This window comes from Oncorhynchus nerka, linkage group LG12, assembly GCF_034236695.1.
Source record: "Oncorhynchus nerka isolate Pitt River linkage group LG12, Oner_Uvic_2.0, whole genome shotgun sequence".
Lineage (NCBI taxonomy): Eukaryota > Metazoa > Chordata > Actinopteri > Salmoniformes > Salmonidae > Oncorhynchus > Oncorhynchus nerka.
The window spans coordinates 68,006,892-68,032,514 of record NC_088407.1 but is presented as its reverse complement, the minus strand read 5'-3'; the positions used below and the strand labels follow the sequence as shown (position 1 = coordinate 68,032,514).

At 44.1% G+C, this 25,623-nt stretch overlaps 1 pseudogene; it reads right to left on the bottom strand.

Annotated features, from left to right (window-relative positions):
* LOC115138645 (potassium channel subfamily K member 10-like) overlaps positions 1-24,732 on the bottom strand; it is a 52,013-nt pseudogene extending 27,281 nt beyond the window's left edge.
* Between the last annotated feature and the right edge of the window lie 891 nt (positions 24,733-25,623).

The window sequence follows — 25,623 nt, the reverse complement described above, 5'->3', positions numbered from 1 at the left end:
CTGTCGTTTAGCAATCGAAAAAAACTGTAATCTAAAAGTAATGCTAGAGAATTGGCTCTGCTGGTTCAGCTGCTTATAGAGGAGTTCGGTGACTGTCGGGACATGGAATGAATAATATATTCCCCACGGAGCCCCTAGGCACAAAGGTTTTTATTTCAACTCCTCCTTCATGAAACACTTCCATGATTTACACAAACACTGCAGTTGGTTGCAATAGCCTGTTTTTTCCCTCTGAAATATCGGCCACCGCATGGATAATGCTCCATTAATAGGAATGGAGCTGGGTGTGGGGATAAAAGAAAAAGGGAGAAAGAAAGAGGGCCACTCAGATATTCACTGGAGCAGTGTTGAAGATGCTACCATCAAAAGGAGTCTAGTGAAAACTGGAGCAAATCAAATGCATAGGCTTCATGGATCTTTGGGTTCATAACTGAAAGCGGAGACAAAAATGGACCTATTCAGACAATTAAGTGCATCTTGCCTATTCCATTCTCATTCATCACGTGAATTACACAGCATGGCACTATATGCTCCAACAAGGCTCTGTAGGCTTGGTGCCCATTTCATAGTATGTTGGAGGTTGGATTCACAAATAGTAGTAAACTGGCTGCCACGAGGGTTGGATCCACATACAGTTGAAGTCGGAAGTAAAAAATGCACCTTAGCCAAATACATTTAAACTCAGTTTTTCACAATTACTGACATTTAATCCTAGTAAAAAAATCCCTGTTTCAGGCCAATTAGGATCACCACTTTATTTTAAGAATGTGAAATGTCAGAATAATAGTAGAGAGAATTATTTATTTCAGCTTTTATTTATTTCATCACAATTCCAGTGGGTCAGAAGTTTGCATACACTCAATTAGTATCTGGTAGCATTGCCTTTAAATAGTTTAATTGGGGTAAAACGTTTTGGATAGCCTTCCACAAGCTTCCCACAATAATTTGGGTGAATTTTGGCAATTCCTCCTGACAGAGCTGGTGTAACTGAGTCAGGTTTGTAGGCCTTCTTGCTCACACACGCTTTTTCAGTTCTGCCCACACATTTTCTATAGGATTGAGTCAGGGCTTTGTGATGGCCACTCCAATACCTTGACTTTGTTGTCCTTAAGCCATTTTGCCACAACTTTGGAAGTATGCTTGGGGTCATTGTCCATTTGGAAGACCCATTTGTGACCAAGCTTTAAATCCCTGATTGATGTCTTGAGATGTTGCTTCAATATAGCCACGTCATTTTCCTTACTCATGATGCACCAGTCCCTCCTGCAGCAAAGCACCCCCACAACAAGATGCTACCACCCCTGTGCTTCTGGGTTGGGATGGTGTTCTTCAGCTTGCAAGCCTCCCCCTTTTTCCTCCAAGCATAACGATGGTCATTAAGGCCAAACAGTTCTATTTTTGTTTCATCAGACCAGAGTACATTTCTCCAAAAAGTACGATCTTTGTCCTAATGTGCAGTTGCAAACCGTAGTCTGGCTTTTTTATGGCTGTCACGCCCTGACCTTAGAGAGACGTTTTATTTCTCTATTTGGTTAGGTCAGGGTGTAATTAGGGTGGGCATTCTATGTTTCCTATTTCTTTGTTTTTGACCGCGTGTGGTTCCCAATCAGAGGCAGCTGTCTATCGTTGTCTCTGATTGGGAATCATACTTTGGTAGCATTTATCGCATCATCAAGAACTTCAAGGAGAGCGGTTCAAATGCTGTGAAGAAGGCTTCGGGGCGCCCAAGAAAGTCCAGCAAGCGCCAAGACCGTCTCCTAAAGTTGATTCAGCTGCGGGATCGGGGCACCACCAGTACATAGCTTGCTCAGGAATGGCAGAAGGCAGGTGTGAGTGCATCTGCACACACAGTGAGGCGAAGACCTGGAGGATGGCCTGGTGTCAAGAAGGGCAGCAAAGAAGCCACTTCTCTCCAGGAAAAACATCAGGGACAGACTGATATTCTGCAAAAGGTACAGGGATTGGACTGCTGAGGACTGGGGTAAAGTCATTTTCTCTGATGAATTCCCTTTCGGATTGTTTGGGGCATCCGGAAAAAAGCTTGTCCGGAGAAGACAAGGTGAGCGCTACCATCAGTCCTGTGTCATGCCAACAGTAAAGCATCCTGAGACCATTCATGTGTGGGGTTGCTTCTCAGCCAAGGGAGTGGGCTCACTCACAATTTTTCCTAAGAACACAGCCATGAATAAAGAATGGTACCAACACATCCTCCCAGAGCAACTTCTCCCAACCATCCAGGAACAATTTGGTGACAAACAATGCCTTTTCCAGCATGATGGAGCAACTTGCCATAAGGCAAAAGTGATAACTAAGTGGCTCGGGGAACAAAACATTGATATTTTGGGTCCATGGCCAGGAAACTTCCCAGACCTTAATCCCATTGAGAACTTGTGGTCAATCCTCAAGAGGCGGGTGGACAAACAAAAACCCACAAATTCTGACAAACTCCAAGCATTGATTATGCAAGAATGGGCTGCAATCAGTCAGGAAGTGGCCCAGAAGCATGCCAGGGTGGATTGCAGAGGTCTTGAAAAAGAAGGGTCAACACTGCAAATATTGACTCTTTGCATCAACTCATGTAATTGTCAATAAAGCCTTTGACACTTATGAAATGCTTGTAATTATACTTCAGTATTCCATAGTAACATCTGACAAAAATATCTAAAGACACGACTGACACGACTGTATATATACTATACTATACTGAGATCATGTGACAGACCATGTGACACTTAGATTGCACACTGGTGGACTTTATTTAACTAATTACATGACTTCTGAAGGCAATTGGTTGCACCAGATCTTATTTAGGGGCTTCATAGCAAAGGGGTTGAATACATATGCACAGACCACTTTTTGTATTTTTTTCATTTCACTTCACCAATTTTGACTAGTTTGTGTATGGTCATTACATGAAATCCAAAATAAAAATCTATTTTAATTCCAGGTTGTAAGGCAACAAAATAGGGAAAGGGGGTGTATTATAAATACCTCCTCTCAGACAGCAAGAGTCTTCTAATGGCTTCATGAAATATAGGCTAGTCCCTTCAAATGACTACACACTGAAATAAAACAAACAATTAGCTCATTTCCAATGTCAGGCTGGGTCTGTAGCTCTATTTGGCATATCCCATAAAAACAATTATGTATATTTCAAAGAGCTAGCTTGTAAAGTGGCAAATTAAAGTAGCCTAGCTTTTTTGGTTTAGCTAACTTACAAACGTGCTCAAATTCTAATAACGGTTCAATTTATTTATCTATCCTATAGTTGACTTTGGCTTCATATATTTGTTCAACCACGTCCTCAAGTTATCATGCTGGAATGGATTGGTTTTTGAATTAAGAATGGCAGTTAAATTTATAATTTACCAAAAAGGTTCTATAGATGGAGTGAAAGGCCGTACCCATTCACGAACATGATCCTAAGCGGGACATCACGAAATGAGACGCAGAGACGCGACTGTATTGGGTGTTTTTCTTTCAACTCTCCCCTAAACAAACAAACAACAACAAAAACGACCAGTTGGTACTAAATGCCAAACCAACAGCTTGAGCCGAACCTATAACAGAGAATCATAGTGCTGTGGAATTCGTAATCATTCTGCCTCTTTCTGCGCTTCAGTCAGGTCCTTAACAGAGCACCAACAACAATTAGTCAATTGCCCTCAGGTGAGCTCATCAGTAGTGTCTGTACTGCGGCCCACCTCCAGGAGAGGGCGCAGTCGAACCACTTGATCCGGATGATCCCTCACACATCACCCCCCTCAAACCAGACCCAGGGGGACTCGCGTCAGCTGGACCCACCAGGTCTAGGCGAGTAAGCACATCCACAATACCGTGTAGTTGTCCGGGCTTGTGAAACACCTCAAATTTTAAATGGCTGCAGAGCTAGGAACCACCTTGTTATCCGGCTATTGTTGTCCCTCTGTCCCGTCATCCACTTGAGGGTGGCATGGTCGGTGACCAGGAGGAAACTTCTTCCCAGGAGGTAGTACCTCATAAACCCCAGTGCCCACTTATAATCACCAACACCTCTCTCTCCACCGTAGCATAGTTTCACTCCCTCGGGGACAGCTTACGACTGATATACACAATGGGGTGTTCCTCCTCCCCCTCCCCTCCCCCTGCAACAACACGGCCCCTATCCCGTGTCTGATGCGTCTATGAACACAGTAAAAGGCATGTTAAAGTCTGGCATCCTCAAAACAGGGTTTGTGCATTGCAACACAGTATTCCTAACCTAGCCCACAATGTCTGCTGTGTGGATCGAGCAGTCATCAAGTCGAGCAGTCATTTGAAAGAGTAAGAACATTTCAGCAAGACAACTCAAAGGCGAAATCCATTAAAGCCAAGATAATGGAATTCATTGCCCATGACAATCAACCGTTCTCTGTCGTGGGTGATGTTGGCTTTCGCCGACTGGTCGAGCACCAGTACACACTACCAAAAGTGCACTATTTTTCAGATGTTGCCCTACCAGAGTTCCACAGTAATAGCGTCACTGCTATTAGCTTCACGACATACATACTATGGAATGCTTTTTGGGTCTTTGCGTGTCAAAAAAGATACTGTAACACTGTCAAAGCTGTCCAAAAAAGTCTGCAAACAAGCAAACACCGGCCACGAACGATGTGTTTACAATACCGTGTTGGTAATAAAGCTTAATTTGTTCGACCGCAACTTCTGGGGTAGCTAGCTTTAGCTTGGATTGGGTTATGTGTTGTGAAGCTAGCCACAATAAGGATTAGGCACAATAGTGGAATTTGCGGTTAGCCTTCAAAATAAAACTATGTAACTGCAGTGATGCAAATGAATACAAACTGGCATAATTATACTATTTGTATTCATTTGCATCACTGTCAATGACATACTTTTATTTTGAAGGCTTACCGCAAAGTCCACCACTGTGGCTAATCCTTATTGTGGCTAGCTTCACAACACATAACCCAGTGCTCATCTTATTGTGGCTAGCATAGATGGGTCCGACAACCATTAATAAAATAAGGACTTTATTATAAATTAGGGTTATTTTAGATGATGACACCTAGCTATATAGTTAGCTAGCTAACTATAGCTACTGAAACAGATTATGTCGTGTTATTTAACACGTCAAATAGTGTTATTTGATGTGTATCTTTTTTGACACGCAAAGACCAAAACGGCGTTCCGTAGAAATCCTGGTTGAGAATGAAATGACTGAACAAATGAACAGCACACCAAGTAAGTGAAAGAAATAGGTTTTTATTATGTTTTACTGGTAATGGGGACATACGTAAATGCCAACCAAATTACTTTTTGGTGAGTGTGGTGTGCGTGTGCAACTTTTATTTAACTAGGCAAGTCAGTTAAGAACAAATTCATATTTACAAGGACGGCCCAGACGACGCTGGGCCAATTGTGCGCCGCCGTATGGGACTCCCAATCACAGCTGGATGTGATACAGCCTGGATTCGAACCAGGAACTGTAGTGACGCCTGTTGCACTGAGATGCAGTGCCTTAGACCGCTGCATCCATGTGTGTGTTAACTATTTAAACTGTACTAGAAATCTCAAAATGCCGCTAAAATTTTAAATATCGGTTATCGGTATTGTTTTTTTTTGCCAAGGAAAATATTGGATATCGGTATTGGCCAAAAATGTCATATTCAACAATATCACTATTGTTGACCCATCCGGTTTTGGCACCAGCACGATCGGGCTAGACCACGCACTTGTGGATGGCTCCACCACTCCTAGTCATATCATTTCTCCCACTGCGGCATGCCTCATCTCTCTCCTAGCTTCGGTGATTCTATACAGCCTTAACCTTTCCGCATGTACCAACAAATGGGTGTGATCATTATATAGTGGTCCCTGTTGCATACGATCAAACCGGTGTGATTAGAACTTTTTTTTAGACGTCAATTTTCAAATGAGTCAACAATCAGCATTTGAGCTGGCAACACTTTTTTCCACAGAAACATTTTGCACAAACACGATCCTTACAAATTTATGTCCAGAATGTGACCAGTTTACTTTTGGATGCAACGTTCAGCCAATCACAGAAGTAGCTACAGCATAACACAATCAGCCAAACCGGAAAATGTAGGCTACATTTGTACTAGCGCTAACTGAGGAAAGATTACACAAGCGCTCATATGTTTATAACTCTAGGCTGACAGAAACAACAATATGAATTAGCTAACAGCCATTACTATTTATAATTAATCACATCTCGGGTGAGCTCACCATCGGTCAAAATAATTGAGTAAAACACTTTCTAGAAATCCAAAGTAATCCGATGAGTAGTTTGTGAACTCCGGAATGTTTTTTTTTTGCATCAACCAAAGATAAGAGGAGACAAGATGAGTTTGGTCTGTTTATAGTGTGCATGTTGAAGGGGGTGTTTCATCTACGATCATCCTCTTCCCTTCATTCACTTCCAGAAGTTTACCCGAAAGAGGAGTGAACCATTCCTTCACCTCATTATAACATCTTTGGTCTGACAGACGTGACACCCAGAATGCATTGTATAATGTCAACAAACATGGCGCCACACGTAGCTGGCAAAAAACTTGCAAGAAATATCCCTTTTTAAGGACCCTGTCTTTCAAAGATAATTCGTAAAAATCCAAATAACTTCACAGATCTTCATTGTAAAGGGTTTAAACACGGTTTCCCATGCTTGTTCAATGAACCATTAACAATTAATGAACATGCACCTGTGGAACGATCGTTAAGACACTAACAGCTTACAGACGGTAGGCAATTAAGGTTATGAAAACTTAGGACACTAACTTTCTACTGACTCTGAAAAACACCAAAAGACAGATGCCCAGCGTCCCTGCTCATCTGCCAGAATGTGCCTTAGGCATGCTACAAAGAGCCATGAGGACTGTACTCTGGAGCAGGATCAATTTGGAGGTGGAGGGTCCATCATGGTCTGTGGGGGGGTCTAACAGCACCATCGGACTGAGCTTGTTGTCAGTGCAGGCAATCTCAACGCTGTGTGTTACAGGGAAGACATCCTCCTCCCTCATGTGGTACCCTTCCTGCAGGCTCATCCTGACATGACCATCCAGCATGACAATACTAACAGCCATACTGCTCATTCTGTGCGTGATTTCCTGCCAGACAGGAATGTCAGTGTTCTGCCATGGCCAGCAAAGAGCCCGGATCTCAATCTCATTGAGCACGTCTGGGACCTGTTGGATCGGAGGGTGAGGGCTAGGGCCATTCCCCCAATATCTGGGAACTTGCAGGTGCCTTGGTGGAAGAGTGGGTAACATCTCACAGCAACAACTGGTAAATCTGGTGCAGTGCATGAGGAGGAGATACACTATAGTACTTAATGCAGCTAGTGGCCACACCAGAAACTGACGGTTACTTTTGATTTTGACCCCCCCGCCCCCCCCTTTGTTCAGGGACACATTATTCCATTTCTGTTAGTCACATGTCTGTGGAACATGTTCAGTTTATGTCTCAGTTGTTGAATCTTATGTTCATACAAATATATACACATGTTAAGTTTGCTGAAAATAAATGCAGTTGACAGTGAGAGGACATTTATTTTTTTGCTGAGGTCATATACATACTTGATCTACGCAAACGTGAGTAAAGTGCGGTGGGCTCTCCTCAAAGAGAGAAGTTTATCCGGCTCAGTAAAACCCCAAACATAAATTGTCTGCAATGCTGAATGTGAATTAATGAGGAGGTGGAACACGTCTCAATTCAAACTGTTGTTAGAAAATACAACTTGTTAGAAAATAATTTGAAATTAACAAGTTGAAACATAGCCTATAGATAATTAGCCGGCAGTGCGTGGTAACTGTCCTGTTGCGTAATAATCACATTTTGGAACAGTGAGTGCATTCTGACATGTGCATAAAACAACTCGCGCTGGGACAACCGTTAGAGATATTTGGAACTCACATGTGAAGATGTTAAACATACTTTGGCCCCGGGTTCTGTCCTGATATGGTGCTGGATCAGCCTGCGCAGCCTGGCTCGCCCCATGTGTTAGTTAACCACTGGCCATATAGCGGCCATCCTAAGGACTATGTGATCGAACGAGCGGTAGAGACATGCTTGGTTCTGCCAGGCTTCTTTTGCTGAAATCCAAAATACCTCTGTGTGGTTGCCCTTACAATAATTTGAAGGGGGAGAACCCGGGAAAGGCTTGAGGAACTTGGCGCAGGGCAAACATAAGGTGGGGCAACAGCATGTCCCAATTTTTTCTGTCCTTATCCACTACACTTCTTAACATGCTCTTGATGGTTTTATTCAGCCTCTCGCACAGTCCGTCCGTCTGGGGGTGATAAACACTCATTCTAATCTGCTTTACACCTAAGTTTACACAGGTTTTTCATGAGCCGCGGCATAAAGGGAGTGCCTTGATCTGTTAGAGTAGTCAAGGGTAATCCCACTCGCAAAAACAACATGAAAAGCTCCTTGGCTATGACTTATGTTGCCATGGTGGGTAATGGAATAGTCTGGATATTTGGTCGCATAGTCCACTACTACGAGGATGTATTGGTGTCCTCGGGATGATAGTGGCAGCAGCCACACTAGATCCATGGCAATCTGTTTGAATGGTGTTTCTATAATGGGAAGAGGTATTAGGGGATTGCAAAAATGGGCCTTGGGGGCCGTACGTTGACACCTATTGCATGACCTGCAATATTTTGCTACGTCCCTGGTCACCCACGGCCAGTAGAACCAGGTTAGTACCCTCTCAGCTGTTTTCTCCCATACCAAATGTCTGCCTAAGACATGGAAGTGGGCCAAGTGCAGCACAGTGTCTTGATATGACCTTGGTACTATCAATAGTTCGAACTCGCCCTCCCTTCTCCTACATACCCAATATAATAGGCCGTTCCAAATGGCAAAATATGGGAAACGTAACTCACACTCATCCTGTAGCCTCTTCCCATCAATAACTGCCACTTTGGCCATTAGCCTTAGCACCTCCGGATCTTGCTGTTGGGCCGTGCCAAACTGACCCATACGGAAACTTCCGTAGCCTTCGGACGGGGTTTGGGGGGGGTGATCTATGTCGCTGTCTTTGGACTTCGTGCCAAACCCCGGCCAGGACTCCTCTGGTGTGGACTCAGCGAAGATTTGTCACAGCTCCTCTCTTTCCTCCTGACTCCTATCCCCACCCGACAGGCTGGCTCCCTCTTCACTTGGCTCTCAACTCCGTGGCACATCTCATCACTGGACGTCTCTTCGAAGACCCGCCACAGCCGTCATGTAAACTCCTCATCCTGCTTCTCCCGTTCCCTTAGTAGACCGTCTAGTTGCCCAGTGTGGTTTCCTTTCTTTCGGCTGAGTTTATGGCGGGCCACCGGGTTATATGCCAGGCCCATAAGGCGCTGTGTGCTCCTCTTCTCGTCGGCCACACTCCTGCTTCTTCACATTGGACCACAACCGGTCGAAGAGTGGGCAGTCTCGGCCGAGGAGGACAGGAACTGACAATTTCGGTGACAGGCCCATCGCCTTAGTGACTTTTCCCACGGGTGTGGTCATCTTTACTCGGGCCCGGGGGTACCATTGGACGTTGCAGTGTAGGCACGATGCCTTCACTTCACTGTCCAGTCGTCCTGTATATCCCTTTGGCTGAGGGAGACCATGCTGCCGGAGTCCAGGAACGCACATTTTTCAGTTCCGCTACGGACCGGGCGGACCCCAGCCAGCCTTTCACTAGGTGGACTAACTGGAACGCTTGTTCTCTGGGTGATTCGCCATCCCTGTAGATCCATCCGTGGAAACTCTGGGCTCTCTCGCGGGCGTTCAGGTTATACTGAGCCAACACCTCTGCCTTCAACTTGCCATAGTCCAGCTCAGCTTCTTCACCCAGGTCGTAATACGCTGCCTGTGCAGGCCCTGATAGCAGGGGCCAACCTTCTCGCCTGGCCATCCGTTCAAAGGCCATGAAGTAGGCCTCGATGTCGCCCTCCATGCTCATTTGTGGGATCAGGCTGTTCACGCTCGGCGTGGCTCCCCTGGTGACAGGCCTCTCCCGGGCCGGGTCCTGTTGGATTGCGGCCAGTGTTTGCGCCTGTTGTACACCACATGCTGCCAGCTGGGCTAGAATGGCCTTGATCATCTTCTGCACTTCGCTTTCATCTCTGCTATGGCGTGCGAGAGGTAGCGGGATAGCACGAAATGAGAAGCAGAGACGTGACTTCAACAAAAAGAAGGAAACTGTATTGGGTGTTTTTCTTTTAACTCTCCCTGGGGCAGTACAAACAAAGGCCTGTGTAAGGGCTATCTAAACAAAAAAACTAAAAATACCAGTTGGTACTAAACACCAAACCAACAGCATGAGCATAACCTACAACAGGGAATCATAGTGCTGTGGAATTCGCCGTGGCCTCCGGCTCATAATCATTCTGCCTCTTTTCAGGTCCTTAAGAGAGCACCAACAACAATTAGTCAATTGCCCTCATGTGAGCTCATCAGTAGTGGCTGTACTGTGGCCCACCTCCAGGAGAGGGCGCAGTCGGACCACTTCATCTGGCTGATCCCTCACAATGGGTTAGCTGACAAAGTCACGAAAACGATGTGCACACTTCAATGGCGCAGAAGTCCTTGGGTTGTTGCGATACTGGATGGACAGATACATGTAACTACCAACAATGACAAGACAACTGTCATGTAGGGAATCGTAAGTCACTCATTTCAGCTAGTTCCGTCTTGTTATTGATACCATGTCTTGTTTTGGGGTGTTTTGACTGATTTCATGTCATTGCTAATATGGCTCAAATTCACTAGCTAGCTAACCAACAACTGTAACAATATATTTGAGAGACAACAAGTGCTCATTGCGCTCATTTATGTTTTTAATAAAACATTGGAGACTAATTACAGTTTACATGTAGTCAACAATCTTAAGCCAGTGATCACCGGCTGGTCGATCTCCAAGGCATTTCTAGTCGATCATCAAACAGTTAAGTAAAAAAACTATGATAAAGACTTACTTCCTATTTTTTTATTTGTTTCAGCACAGTCAACACTTTGTACAACACATATAAGCTATAACATGTGCGTTCTCCCAACCAGCACTGCAGCTGCAATGAATGAGTATACCAAAGTGTTCTGATAAGCTTGCGTTGTTATTATTAGCAAGGAATATTTAACTTTCTCTGGTCATAGGAGTAATAACATGAATAGGTGCATGAGGCATGAGTGTGTCTTGAGTTTGCCATCAGCTGGAAGACTGTGTTCCCTTTTCTCAGTGGAACAGTAGTGGAGAGGGTAGGGAACAGTAGTGGAGAGGGTAGTAAGTTTTAAGTTCCTCGGCGTACACATCACAGACAAACTGAATTGGTCCACCCACACAGACAGCATCGTGAAGAAGGCGCAGCAGCGCCTCTTCAACCTCAGGAGGCTGAAGAAATTTGGCTTGTCACCAAAAGCACTCACAAACTTCTACAGATGCACAATCGAGAGCATCCTGTCGGGCTGTATCACCGCCTGGTACGGCAACTGCTCCGCCCACAACCGTAAGGCTCTCCAGAGGGTAGTGAGGTCTGCACAACGCATCACCGGGGGCAAACTACCTGCCCTCCAGGACACCTACACCACCCGATGTCACAGGAAGGCCATAAAGATCATCAAGGACAACAACCACCCGAGCCACTGCCTGTTCACCCCGCTATCATCCAGAAGGCGAGGTCAGTACAGGTGCATCAAAGCTGGGACCGGGAGACTGAAAAACAGCTTCTATCTCAAGGCCATCAGACTGTTAAACAGTCACCACTAACATTGAGTGGCTGCTGCCAACACACTGACTCAACTCCAGCCACTTTAATAATGGGAATTGATGGGAAATGATGTAAAATATATCACTAGCCACTTTAAACAATGCTACCTAATATAATGTTTACATACCCTACATTATTCATCTCATATGTATATGTATATACTCTACTCTATATCATCTACTGCATCTTTATGTAACACATGTATCACTAGCCACTTTAACTATGCCACTTTGTTTACATACTCATCTCATATGTATATACTGCACTCAATACCATCTACTGTATCTTGCCTATGCCGCTCTGTACCATCACCCATTCATATATCTTTATGTACATATTCTTTATCCCCTTACACTTGTGTCTATAAGGTAGTAGTTTTGGAATTGTTAGCTAGACTACTTGTTGGTTATTACTGCATTGTCGGAACTAGAAGCACAAGCATTTTGCTACACTCGCATTAACATCTGCTAACCATGTGTATGTGACAAATACAATTTGATTTGATTTGATTTGGAGAGCAGAGGGACGTTGAGTCAGGAGAGAGGCAGCCTCCCTTCAGACTGACGACCAGATGCAGACCATCAGTCCAGTAAAACAAATATATAGTATATTATATTATGCTCACTTAGCTGTGCATCACAAGTAATACAACAAATGATCTATTACCAGTGTGGTCATATACCTACAATTTTTAAATGTAATTTCAAAATGGTCTGAGAAGAACAACATTGACAGGGCAATTCAAGTGATAATATATTTGGCCTATAGCCTACTGCACAAACCTCATTGCTACAGAATGTTTTTTGATTGGTTAATGTTGCATAGGCTTAAGTTTGTCATGTTTAAAAAAAATCTGAGCATTGGATCTCAGCTTGCATTTTGACTCAATGTGAACCCCCCTAGTTGCACCCCCAAAGAAATGCCACCCCACACCATGACTGACACACCGCCAAACCGGTCATGCTGGAAGATGTTGCAGGCAGCAGAACGTTCTCCACGACGTCTCCAGACTCTCACGTCTGTCACATGTGCTCAGTGTGAACCTGCTTTCATCTGTGAAGAGCACAGGGCGCCAGTGGCGAATTTGCCAATCTTGGTGTTCTCTGGTAAATGCCTGGTAAATGGCTGTAAGCACAACCCCCACCTGTGGACGTCGGGCCTTCATACCACCCTCATGGAGTCTGTTTCTGACCGTTTGAGCAGACACATGCACATTTGTGGCCTGCTGGAAGTCATTTTGCAGGGCTCTGGCAGTGCTCCTCCTGCTCCTTCTTGCACAAAGGCGGAGATAGTGGTCCTGCTGCTGGGTTGTTGCCCTCCTACGGCCTCCTCCACGTCTCCTGATGTACTGGCCTGTCTCCTAGTAGCGCCTCCATAATCTGGACACTACGCTGACAGACACAGCAAACCTTCTTGCCACAGCTCGCATTGATGTCCCATCCTGGATGAGCTGCACTACCTGAGCCACTTGTGTGGGTTGTAGACTCCGTCTCATGCTACCACTAGAGTGAAAGCACCACCAGCATTCAAAAGTGACCAAAACATCAGCCAGGAAGCATAGGAACTGAGAAGTGGTCTGTGGTCACCACCTGCAGAACCACTCCTTTATTGGGGGTGTCTTGCTAATTGCCTATAATTTCCACCTGTTGTCTATTCCATTTGCACAACAGCATGTGAAATGTATTGTCAATCAGTGTTGCTTCTTCAGTGGACAGTTTGATTTCACAGAAGTGTAATTGACTTGGAGTTACATTGTGTTGTTTAAGTGTTCCCTTTATTTTTTTGAGCAGTGTATATGTCAATGGAAAACAGTTCAACCAAATTAAAATGGAAAATTAGCTGTCATTTCAGAGCTTGATGTGACTTGGTCCGCTTTTGATTTCTAAAATCCCAATTACACTGGTTGGTTGGTAGGTAGGTAGGTAGGTAGATCACTGAAAGTGATCCAAACGACAGCTCTCGTTATCATTTTCCACTCTTTTTGTAGTTATCGTTGTAGTGTAATCGCTCCTGTTCACAAGAATTAGAAAATATATTTTTTATATTTATCCTTATAGTTATCGTCCTTGGTGTAGATGGTCCTTTTGAGACAGTCTGTGATTGTTATTTTCTGCTTGTTATTTTCACAATTTTTCACAAGTTCTGGCTCAGGAACTGAAAGGTTCATGAGCCTAGGTCCTTGCAGAAAGAGGCCCAACTGACACATTTCATCAGTTTCTGTGTAGGTCACTGTTTACTAGAGGCAGTAAACATCATTCTAGCTTTAAATCAACTGCAGGTCCTCAGATCCAGGTTAATCTTAGAGACTGATTTGCATCATTGGTCAGTCTAAGGTATATTCTGGGAGGGTTGTGCTAGAGATGTGTGCTTACTGGTATGTACAATATAAACAATTTCTCATAGAGCATACTTCCAATAATACTCGTCATTGTTTACAATTTTTCGCTTTTTCCCACACAAACAAAGCTCTGTTTCTACAGCTTGCTGTTACATAAAAGAAACATGAACTCTGCCATGACCAGTGACCACCAGCTTATTTTCCTGATTTAGCCATGTGTGGGCGTCGTTAAAGAGCAACAAACCAATACATAGCCTTAATTATTCACAATATCAGGCCCAAGGACATTTCTAGAGGTTGCAGCAGTTACAACGTTTTACGTAAGGCTGCATTTCTTACCCAGACAATCAGCTATTAAGTTATTCCCCCAAGTCCTGTTTCTCAGCTGACAGCTATGTAACATAAGACTGCTGGACAATTATGCCACTTAACTAACATGATGCCTGAAGTGGATGTTTATATACATGTGTCATTGTTCATTATACTGTAGCTATTATGGTTAATACCAATACTACTGACAGGCCCTGGGGTTCTTATTGTGTTTACTTTAAGAAGGGCACATGACATATACTTGTAAATTAGAACACACAGCCGGCCAGTGTGTAGTCAGTGGGGTGTGTGTGTGTGTGTCCATGGTAGGCTCATAGGAAGGAAGTTCCTAGCTCATAACTCATCCTGACTCATGGGCACCACTGAAGGGACTCTAACAAGCTACTAAAGCAGCATTAATAGTGTAACATCTATACAAACAACCCTATTTTACATTTCACTAGCTGGGCATCTATATAACTCCTCAGATACTCCTCAGATCTATGTACATCTGCACTACTGCTGCACATCTAGAACTTTTGAGATGTGCCAATACCTAAGTCCATGTACTATGACATGGGTACTCAAAATTGCTCCAGAACATAGAATAGAATTTGAAGAGGTTAGTGTTCATATAAACAGAAACTAAATATGCTTCTCTGCATCTATGCTCAAAACTGGGTCAAAGATTGTGAGTCTTATTCAGCACATTTAGTTATTGTTTGCTTTTTAAAGTCTACCAAACCATGCCAGCAGGCATGCCAGCTAAGATAATTAGACAAGCTAGCTACTCTAACTTGATTGATAACCTGAAATGGCTTCTTGGTATCTAGTTTTGAGGTTGGGAGATTGGAAACCTATCTGGTCTAGCTAAAGCCAACTTCATAAAATTGCTAGGTGTATTACAGAGAAAAACAATCAGGATAAATCTGAGGAGGCACGTGCCCCTGTGCCCCTATGGGCATGACGCCTGCATGGTGATAACCATCACCATTCCTCGTGCCACTCGCCATTGACCCACACACGTTCACACACACCACCAGCAACACTCACCTTGATCAGTGCTTCCAGCTCAGGAGGCGTGACACATGGGTGCCTCCGCAGGAACAAAGTTTTTTCTAGGGTGATGCTGTCCTTCTGGTTGCTCTCGAAGGGCTGCTCCAGGGCGCGGAAGGCCAGGCCGCCCCCCACCAAGAAGGCTACAACCACCACAAAAACCGCCACCACCGTCTTCCACTTCATCACAGAGTGGTGGGCCGAGAGGTCGCCGGTTGTGTCCATGCTGGCCACCACGCTGGCGGAGCGGGAGGAGACAGAGAGCCGGGGTAAGGGGCAGTGGCCGTTGGCCCCCTTGGAATTACAGCCCATGGGGTTCTGCATGGCTGCCACACTGGCCTGGACATGGCTAGACTGGATCATCCCTGATTGGACCTTCTTGGGAGGGGCCAAGTTGGTCTGGACCCCCACTAAACCGAAGTAAGAGAGCGTATAAAGTATAAGTTAGCAAACTATTTTCATAATTAACGTCTGAGAATGTAGCTTTTAGGAGCTTAAATGTGGTCATTAACCTTTCCATCCCTGAATAATACTCAAAAACAGCTACAGTATGGTTTATGGTCTGGATAAGTGTATCCATCTATCCCAGCAGACTAATGATACAAGCCATTTGTGTGCTACTCCAGCCTGCAGCCCTGGACAGATGCCCCATTCCATATAGCCTGGAGTAGCATTGCCAAGCACTTAAACACCTCCACAGAGTTGAGCACAGACTCAAGTTTTTGAAATGAACCTCAGACTCCTTTTATTTCATTTTGCATGATACTTCAAAAAGGTCAATTCTGAAACACTGTCCCTAGGTTTGTTCTCCGTTGTTGCATACCTTTCTTTGTTTGCTGAAATCCATACATTTTAATAAAACGTTCATCAAATACAACCCCTGACGGTTTACTTGTTGAGATTCATTTGGCACATGTGGATTACACATCCCTGACGGTTTACTTGTTGAGATTAATTTGGCACATGTGGATTAGCACATCCCTGACGGTTTACTTGTTGAGATTCATTTGGCACATGTGGATTAGCACATCCCTGACGGTTTACTTGTTGAGATTCATTTGGCACATGTGGATTAGCACATCCCTGACGGTTTACTTATTGAGATTCATTTGGCACATGTGGATTAGCACAGAGTTGCCATTTTAGAGAAACAGCAACGAGGAGCCAGTCGGTGGTTGTATATGATTAACGTTTACCAATGAATGCAGTAAATTTAGAGCTGTCCACCCAACAAAACAAATCTTGACCGAGTCGTCCATATATAGACACACTATGTGTGTTTTAATATCAAATCAAATGTATTTATAAAGAGATCAAGATCAACCAGAATAAAAAAAACCTGTTTCCAACCGCCCTCCTCATGGATGGCCTGTCTGCAATGAACATGAAACACTAGCAAACTTGCAACATTGTATAAAATATTCTTGGCCCTCAGTTTTCTGCACATGTATGCAATTTGTGCACAGGATAAGAAGTAATCAGGTATTTCCATTGGATCAGAACATTACATGTTTCCTTCTCATGCTGTTGTTATCGGAGAGACAGCTGGAAATATATGTTTCTAATACTTGAGGAACTATTGTCATTCTCAATGGATTCTAAAAACAGACTGTTTTACTTTTAAGAAGCTCCACAGGTCATTAGTGCTGGTGAGATACTAATCAGACTTCCCCAAATGAGAACATTTATAGGCCTACATTTGCGCGCAGGCCAAGTTGCCTAGACCTACTTTATATGCGTAATCAGGTGCTCGTCCTTACTCAACATTGATAGGAGTGCTCCCAAAAAAAGACACTGAATAAATTATAAACACTTGTTAATGCATTGAAATAAAAATAAACGTGTTTCTCACAAGTGTAGCATAGGTTGTGAGCTCTGCAAATAGCGTGTCCACTCCGACAATGACAACAGTAAACGACTGTTGTTGTTATAATAATAATATTTTGAATGCATTAATTACCGCAACCAAACAAACATTGCCGATTAGAAATCATGGGTATTAACGGTAAATGTAGGCTACTACTGGTGGTATATGTAATGGCGAATTGATAGACACTAACAATCAAAGGGCAAACAATTCACACAAGGAAGTTCTGAAACAATGAAATGGCATTCTGGAGAGAGATGTGCCTTGTGCATCTTAGCCACACTCCCCTTCTTCTTAGACCAATGCCACGTCTCCTGAATGGATTAGTCTACTGAGACGGGTGCAAATCGGACAGGGTTCTCATGTGAAGTGATTTTTTAAATATATTTGCCACTGCTCGACTACAAAAAAACAAATCTTGGTCAACCAACAGCCTATTGACAAAACAATCAACCAGTCAACTAAATGGGGTCAGCTCTAAGCCAAATCCTTGATGAGAACCTACTTCAGAGTGCGAACGACCTTAGAATGGGGAAAGGATTTACGTTCCAACAGGACAATGACCCCAAGCATACAGCCAAAGCAACGCTGCAGTGGCTTTAGAACAAGAATGTGCAAGTCCTTGACTGGCCAGCCAAAGCACAGACTTGAATCCCATTGAAAGTCTGTACAAAGACTCCTCATCTAACTTAACAGAGCTTGAGAAAATCTGCCAGGAAGAATGGGATGAAATCCCCAAATTCAGATGTGCAAAGCTGATGCAGACATACCCAAGACAACTCAAAGCTGTGTTTGCCGGCAAAGGTGCTTCTACAAAGTATTGACTCAGGGGTGTGAATACTTAATGTAAATTAGATATCTGTATTTCATAAAACATGTTGTTTTCACCAATTATTTTTAAATATATTTTTTTATCCATTTTGGAACACAACAAAATATGGAATGAGTCAAGGGGTATGAATACTTTCTGAAGGCACTGTATGTGATAATTATTATTCTACCTTTATTTCAACAAGGAACACAGACTGAGACCAAGGTCTCTTTTACAGCTGGGCCCTGCATATACATGTTTACACATACAATTTAGGTACAATGATTATGAAACTACACAAGACAAACAAAAAGTTCACAGATAACACACAAAAATACAGCAGCATATTGATACATTTACACACAGGTTATTCCCCTAACAGCACAAGAACATGCATTACCCAAAACAGTTACAAGCAATATAAAAAGAAAAATACCCAATAAATATTTAAAATGGGTATGGGGGACAAGAGTCTCAAGTTTAAGTTTAGTCTGCATGTCACGTTCGTTATAAAGATCAGACCAAGGCGCAGTGTGGTATGCGTACATTGTTATTTATTAAAAGAATGAACACTAAACAAACTAACAAAATAAAACGAAATGTGAAGCTATACAAACGAGTGCTGACAGGCAACTACACATAGACAAGATCCTACAACAGAATGTGGGAAACCGGGCTGCCTAAATATGATCCCCAATCAGAGACAAAGATAAACAGCTGTCTCTGATTGGGAACCATATCAGGCCAACATAGAAATACAAAACCCTAGACATACAACACTAGAGTACCCACCCTAGTCACACCCTGATCTAACCAAAATATAGAAAACAGATATCTAAGGTCAGGGCGTGACACTGCAGGCTATTCCATAGGCAAGGAGCGTAACAGGAAAAGGCAGCCATACACAACTCTGTGGAAATCGCATGGGCCTCAAGTGTAATCTATGCTTGAGACCTGGTTTTAGGAATTCTACTTCTAATATTGATGAGTGATGATAAATAAGGAGGTAGATTATTCAGAAGTGCTTTATAGACGAACACGAGAGCATGTTGTTCTCGTCTCATGGACAGCGAAGTCCAACCCACATTTTGATATAAAACACAGTGGTGAGTTCTGTAGCTATCACCCGTAATAAACCTAAGTGCGCAATGATAAGTAGCATCCAGCGATTAAAGTGGGGATGCCGAAGCATGCATGTAGATAATATCCCCATAATCTATAACAGACGTAAAAGTAGCTACCACAGTGAGAATTGTTTTGTATTCAAGCCTCAATTCTAATTTCCACAGCGGTATCTAAACAACTTTATGCGGTGGGTGCTTTGATATCAAGGGGAGGACAATGTGTTGTTGATACACAGAGACTCGGAGAGCATTGGCGAGAGGTGCAAAACCACCCTCTTCAATAGAAAAAAAGAAGGATTCAATCTGTCTAACAGACGAGCGTGGCCAGTAAGAGAGGGGGATAAATGCCACTCTGGGTCCTTGCTTTCCAAATGGGGTGTGTCATAAATGCACGCCAGCATGGAGACAGGGGAGGTCACCCAAGGTGGGGGACTGTGCAACTTGGTTGCAGTATAAATCTCACACCTTGCATACTATATGTAATTTGTGAATTTAATACAGTAATGTCAGCATACCTGAGAGAAAATGCATGATTTGTAAAGAATTGTATTTTTCAATATACACTGTAGGCTTTCTGTGTATTTCGCTATATTATACAGTTACTACACTACCACATACTATGTTCCTGAAACAACTGTCTAGCACCCTTCTGTATGAACAATACTAACACCAACACAACCGGTTATGATGAGTCAAGGACATCAAGGAAGTCTCAATCACTTCCAGGGATCTAAATCAGGTCCATTCTTTGACACTGATCACAGTTTAAATGAATCAAAAGAAACTTTTGTCATCAGGATGGGTACATAAGGCCAGGAATCACCAACATCAACATAGCCACATTACAGGTGCCTAGGAGAACATTTTTAGGACATTAAGGGGTAGTTTCCTGGACACATTAAGCCTAGTCTTAAAACTATTTTTTGATTAATATTCCCAATTGAGCTTGCTTTTTAGTCCATAACTAGGCGATTGGGAAACTGCCCCAAAAACAGTAACATCACAATAAAGGAATTCACAATGAAATTTCTCTTAGGATGGGTGGGATTAGCTTTAGGCAGACATTTTATCTAATATTTTCAGACCTGCAAGCTGCAGAGAAGAGCCTGCTGATGGACTTTATAGAACATCCAACTTTACAACCCACCCATTTAACATCCAACTGGGTCAAGTGTCTTGACTAATCTGACAAAACCATTCATTATTTGGTTTTCATCACTTCTAATAAATTGAGTGGAATGGAATAAATGGGCACCACAGTGCCACAGTACATCATACTTGGACGAGTGCTTTAAGAAAGGGATTGATCTATCTACCACTAAGTCTGCTTCTGTCTAAAAATAGGCATTAAATTCCAATCACATTCTGAATAACAAATGGTTCCATCATTATTAGCATAACTCATGGTTGTAAGGGTAATCTATATCTCAAACCGACCTGGGCATTCTAGTTTGTATATTTCTTTGTTTGCCGGGTATGGTTCCCAATCAGACGCAGCTGTCTATCGTTGTCTCTGATTGGGGTTCATACTTAGGCAGCCCTTTTTCCCACCTTCAGTTGTGGGATCTTGTTTTTGTACTGTTACCGTGTAGCATGCAGAACGTTACATTCATTTTTTTTTTCCAGAGTCTCCGGCGACGGTCCGCAGTCCAGTGCCTCCGGCGACGGTCCGCAGTCCAGTGCCTCCGGCGACGGTCCGCAGTCCAGTGCCTCCGGCGACGGTCCGCAGTCCAGAGTCTCCGGCGACGGTCCGCAGTCCGAATTCTCCGGCGACGGTCCGCAGTCCAGAGCCTGCGGCGGCGTTCCGCAGTCCAGAGTCTCCGGCGACGGTCCGCATTCCAGAGTCTCCGGCGACGGTCCGCAGTCCAGAGTCTCCGGCGACGGTCCGCAGTCCAGAGTCTCCGGCGACGGTCCGCAGTCCAGAGTCTCCGGCGACGGTCCGCAGTTCAGAGTCTCCGGCGACGGTCCGCAGTTCAGAGTCTCCGGCGACGGTCCGCAGTCCAGAGCCTCCGGCGGCGTTCCGCAGTCCAGAGTCTCCGGCGACGGTCCGCATTCCAGAGTCTCCGGCGACGGTCCGCATTCCAGAGTCTCCGGCGACGGTCCGCAGTCCAGAGTCTCCGGCGACGGTCCGCAGTCCAGAGTCTCCGGCGACGGTCCGCAGTCCAGAGTCTCCGGCGACGGTCCGCAGTCCAGAGCCTCCGGCGGCGTTCCGCAGTCCAGAGTCTCCGGCGACGGTCCGCATTCCAGAGTCTCCGGCGACGGTCCGCAGTCCAGAGTCTCCGGCGACGGTCCGCAGTCCAGAGTCTCCGGCGACGGTCCGCAGTCCAGAGTCTCCGGCGACGGTCCGCAGTCCAGAGTCTCCGGCGGCGTTCCGCAGTCCAGAGTCTCCGGCGACGGTCCGCATTCCAGAGTCTCCGGCGACGGTCCGCATTCCAGAGTCTCCGGCGGCGTTCCGCAGTCCAGAGTCTCCGGCGACGGTCCGCAGTCCAGAGCCTCCGGCGACGGTCCGCAGTCCAGAGCCTCTGGTGATGATCCACGGTCCGGTTGCTCCGGCAACGATCCACGGTCCGGTTCCACGGAAGAGGAGGGATCAGCGTACGGAGCGGGGACTACGTCCCGAACCGGAGGCGCCACCGAGGATAGATGCCCACCCGGACCCTCCCCTATAGAGTCAGGTTTTGCGGCCGGAGTCCACACCTTTAGGGGGCTGTCACGCCCTGACCATAGAGAGCCTTTTTATTTCTCTATTTGGTTAGGTCAGGGTGTGATTTGGGTGGGCATTCTAGTTTGTATTTTCTTTTTTGGCCGGGTATGGTTCCCAATCAGAGGCATCTGTCTATCGTTGTCTCTGATTGGGGATCATACTTAGGCAGCCCTTTTTCCCACCTTCAGTTGTGGAATCTTGTTTTTGTACTGTTATTGTGTAGCATGCAGAATGTTACGTTCGTTTATCTTTTTCTTTTTTTTTATCAATAAAGAAAGATGTATGCTTACCACGCTGCACCTTGGTCTCATTCTAACGACGAACGTAACACTACCGTGGTTTTGAAATTACTATTGTGCTCCAAGTTCAGCTTTCACAAAATACTGTATATAACATTAATCATGAATTGTGTTACAAGATCCAAACCTGCCTCCTATTGATTTCCATTGTTCCACATGATTTGATTATGTGGGAGAGTAGGCTAATGCTTTTATCCAATACATTCCTACTGCCCTTGGTCTTCCACCTCTGTCTCTCATCCAGACTTTACAAGAGGAATACTGAAAGCTGACAGGATAAAGACAATTGTGAGGTGATGCACTGGGGGATCTAAATCCAAGAAAAGTTACTGGATGACGAAGATGAAGTTGTGTTTTTACTTGTATCCACCGTCCATGATGATGATGATGATAATTGGTTACTATGGTATGATAATTTCATACCTTCTTGTCCACTTATAACAGGCAGCAACATCTGATGCTAAGCCACTTCCCAGCAGCTGTCCTATCCCCCCTCTATCTATTACCAACGAAGAATGCGTTGTAGCCTACTGTACATCTGAGCCCAACAGGCAAGGTGAAGATAAACTCAGCAAAAAAATAAACATTCCTTTTTCAGGACCCTGTCTTTCAAAGATAATTCCTAAAAATCCAAATAACTTCACAGATCTTATTGTAAAGGGTTTAAACACTGTTTCCCATTCTTGTTCAATGAACAATAAACAATTCATGAACATGCACCTGTGGATCGGTCGTTAAGACACTAACAGCTTACAGATGGTAGGCAATTAAGGTCACAGTTATGAAAGCTTAGGACACTAAAGAGGCCTTTCTACTGACTCTGAAAAACACCAAAAGACAGATGCCCAGGGTCCCTGCTCATCTGCGTGAACGTGCCTTAGGCATGCTGCGAGGAGGCATGAGGACTACAGATGTGGCCAGGGCAATAAATTGCAATGTCCGTACTGTGAGACGCCTAAGACAGCACTACAGGGAGACAGGACGGACAACTGATTGTCCTCGCAGTGGCAGACCACGTGTAACAACACCTGCACAGGATCCGTACATCCGAACATCACACCCGAGTTACACCAGGAACGCACAATCCCTCCATCAGTGCTCAGACTGTCCACAATAGGCTGAGAGAGGCTGGACTGAGGGCTTGTAGGCCTGTTGTAAGGCAGGTCCTCACTAGACATCACCGGCAACAATTTCACCTATGGGCACAAACCCACCGTCACTGGACCAGACATGACTGGCAAAAAGTGCTCTTCACTGACGAGTCGCGGATTCGTGTTTATCGTCGAAGGAATGAGCGTTACAGAGGCCTGTACTCTGGAGCGAGATCAATTTGGAGGTGGAGGGTCTGTAATGGTCTGGGACGGTGTGTCACAGCATCATCGGACTGAGCTGTTGTCATTGCAGGCAATCTCAACGCTGTGCATTACAGGGAAGACATCCTCCTCCCTTATGTGGTACCCATCCTGCAGGCTCATCCTGACATGACCATCCAGCATGACAATGCCACCAGCCATACTACTCGTTCTGTGCGTGATTTCCTGCAAGACAGGAATGACAGTGTTCTGCCATGGCCAGTGAAGAGCCCGGATCTCAATACCATTGAGCACGTCTGGGACCTGTCGGATCGGAGGGTGACGGCTAGGGCCATTCCTCACAGAAATGTCAGGGAACTTGCAGGTTCCTTGGTGGAAGAGTGGGGTAACATCTCACAGAAAGAACTGATAAATCTGGTGCAGTAAATGAGGAGGAGATACACTACAGTACTTAATGCAGTGTAACTGACTGTTACTTTAGATTTTGACCCCCCCCATTGTTCAGGGACACATTATTCCATTTAGTCACATGTCTGTACATTTCCTTTTGAGTCTAGATATCTACTCCCAACTACCTGGCAACATAAAAATCACATTGCATAATAATAAAAATCTATTTAAGCTGTTCTTTCTTAGATAACATCAATGAAAGATGCATTATATATATTAACAATCGTAATAATTTAAAAAAATGTTTTCACATTTTATCTTACATAGTGGATGGTAAAGACAACTGTATACAGCCTAAGCATTTCTTCAGTCAGCATAGACAAACTATTCAGGGTCAAACTCCACTTTCTGAGGAAAAGGTATATTTAGGCTACTAACCTTGTTGATCCGGGTCCAATTTTACTTGTTTTCTATGGTTTTCCAGTGGACATTTCATAGCTTTTGTTCTTCCCAATACACACTAAGACCATAAATCTGCTCAATAGCGCGTGAGAAAATCTGCCAGCGCCCTTGTAACAGTTCTGTGTTATATTTGCTTAGAATGTCATAAAAAAATATTTCTTAAAAGTAACGCGAAAATTGCATTGTCTGGAACCATGGGCGCGTGGTACACGCCTGGACAAATTGTTCGTAATAAGGTTTCTGTAGGCCTACTGTCTGTCGCACCTTTCAGGAACACGTAATGGGCTACAACTCATTTCACACGCCAATCCACACGGGAACAGAAGTGGACAGTGAGTTGCGCGCTTTTAGAACCACGAATTTCACAGTCACGAATGAGGACGTCACCCCCAATAAATGAGGAACAACGTGTATGTCTAGTAGTCTATCTCTCCATCAATGCACGTTTTTCTAAAAGTTCTAATTATATTACCACTAATAGCCTACTGTACGCTAATTATAGGCATATAAATGATCATCAACAAATGTTTGTAAATGCGTTACTTACTATTTTGTGCCAGGGAGGGATACCACCTATCCTTCTTTCGTTTGGGTTAAATCAAGTGCTCCACTCCTGATTGGGTATCGGCGTTTACTGCAGGGACATGGCACATGAGTAAAAGTCATAATTCAATAATAGACTACTAAAACCATTACGTCTTCCAGTGTTTCACCTATATACATAGACTTGAAATCGCTGGCCATTTTAATAATGGAACACTAGTCACTTTAAAAATGTTTGCATATTTTTTATTTAGTCATCTCATATATACTGTATTCTATTCTACTATATTTTAGTCTATGCCACCCCGACATTGCTCGTCCTAACATGTTTATATTCCTTAATTCAATTGTTTTACTTTTAGGTTGTGTGTATTGTGTGTATTGTTGTGAATTGTTAGATATTACTGTATTGTTTGAGCTAGAAACACAAGCATTTCGCTACACCCGCAATAACATCTGCTAAAGGTGCACTTAGCAGCGGTGCGCTACTGCTGCTGAATCTAGGCCACCACTGTAAAAAAAGACATAATACAAAATAACAAAATCATGTAGCTGTATACATGTGTAAATTGTCCAAATCAGGATGACCCACACCTCTTTGAAAATATGTATACCAAATCTTTAATGGTGGGAGACAATAACACAATGTTAAGTACCTCA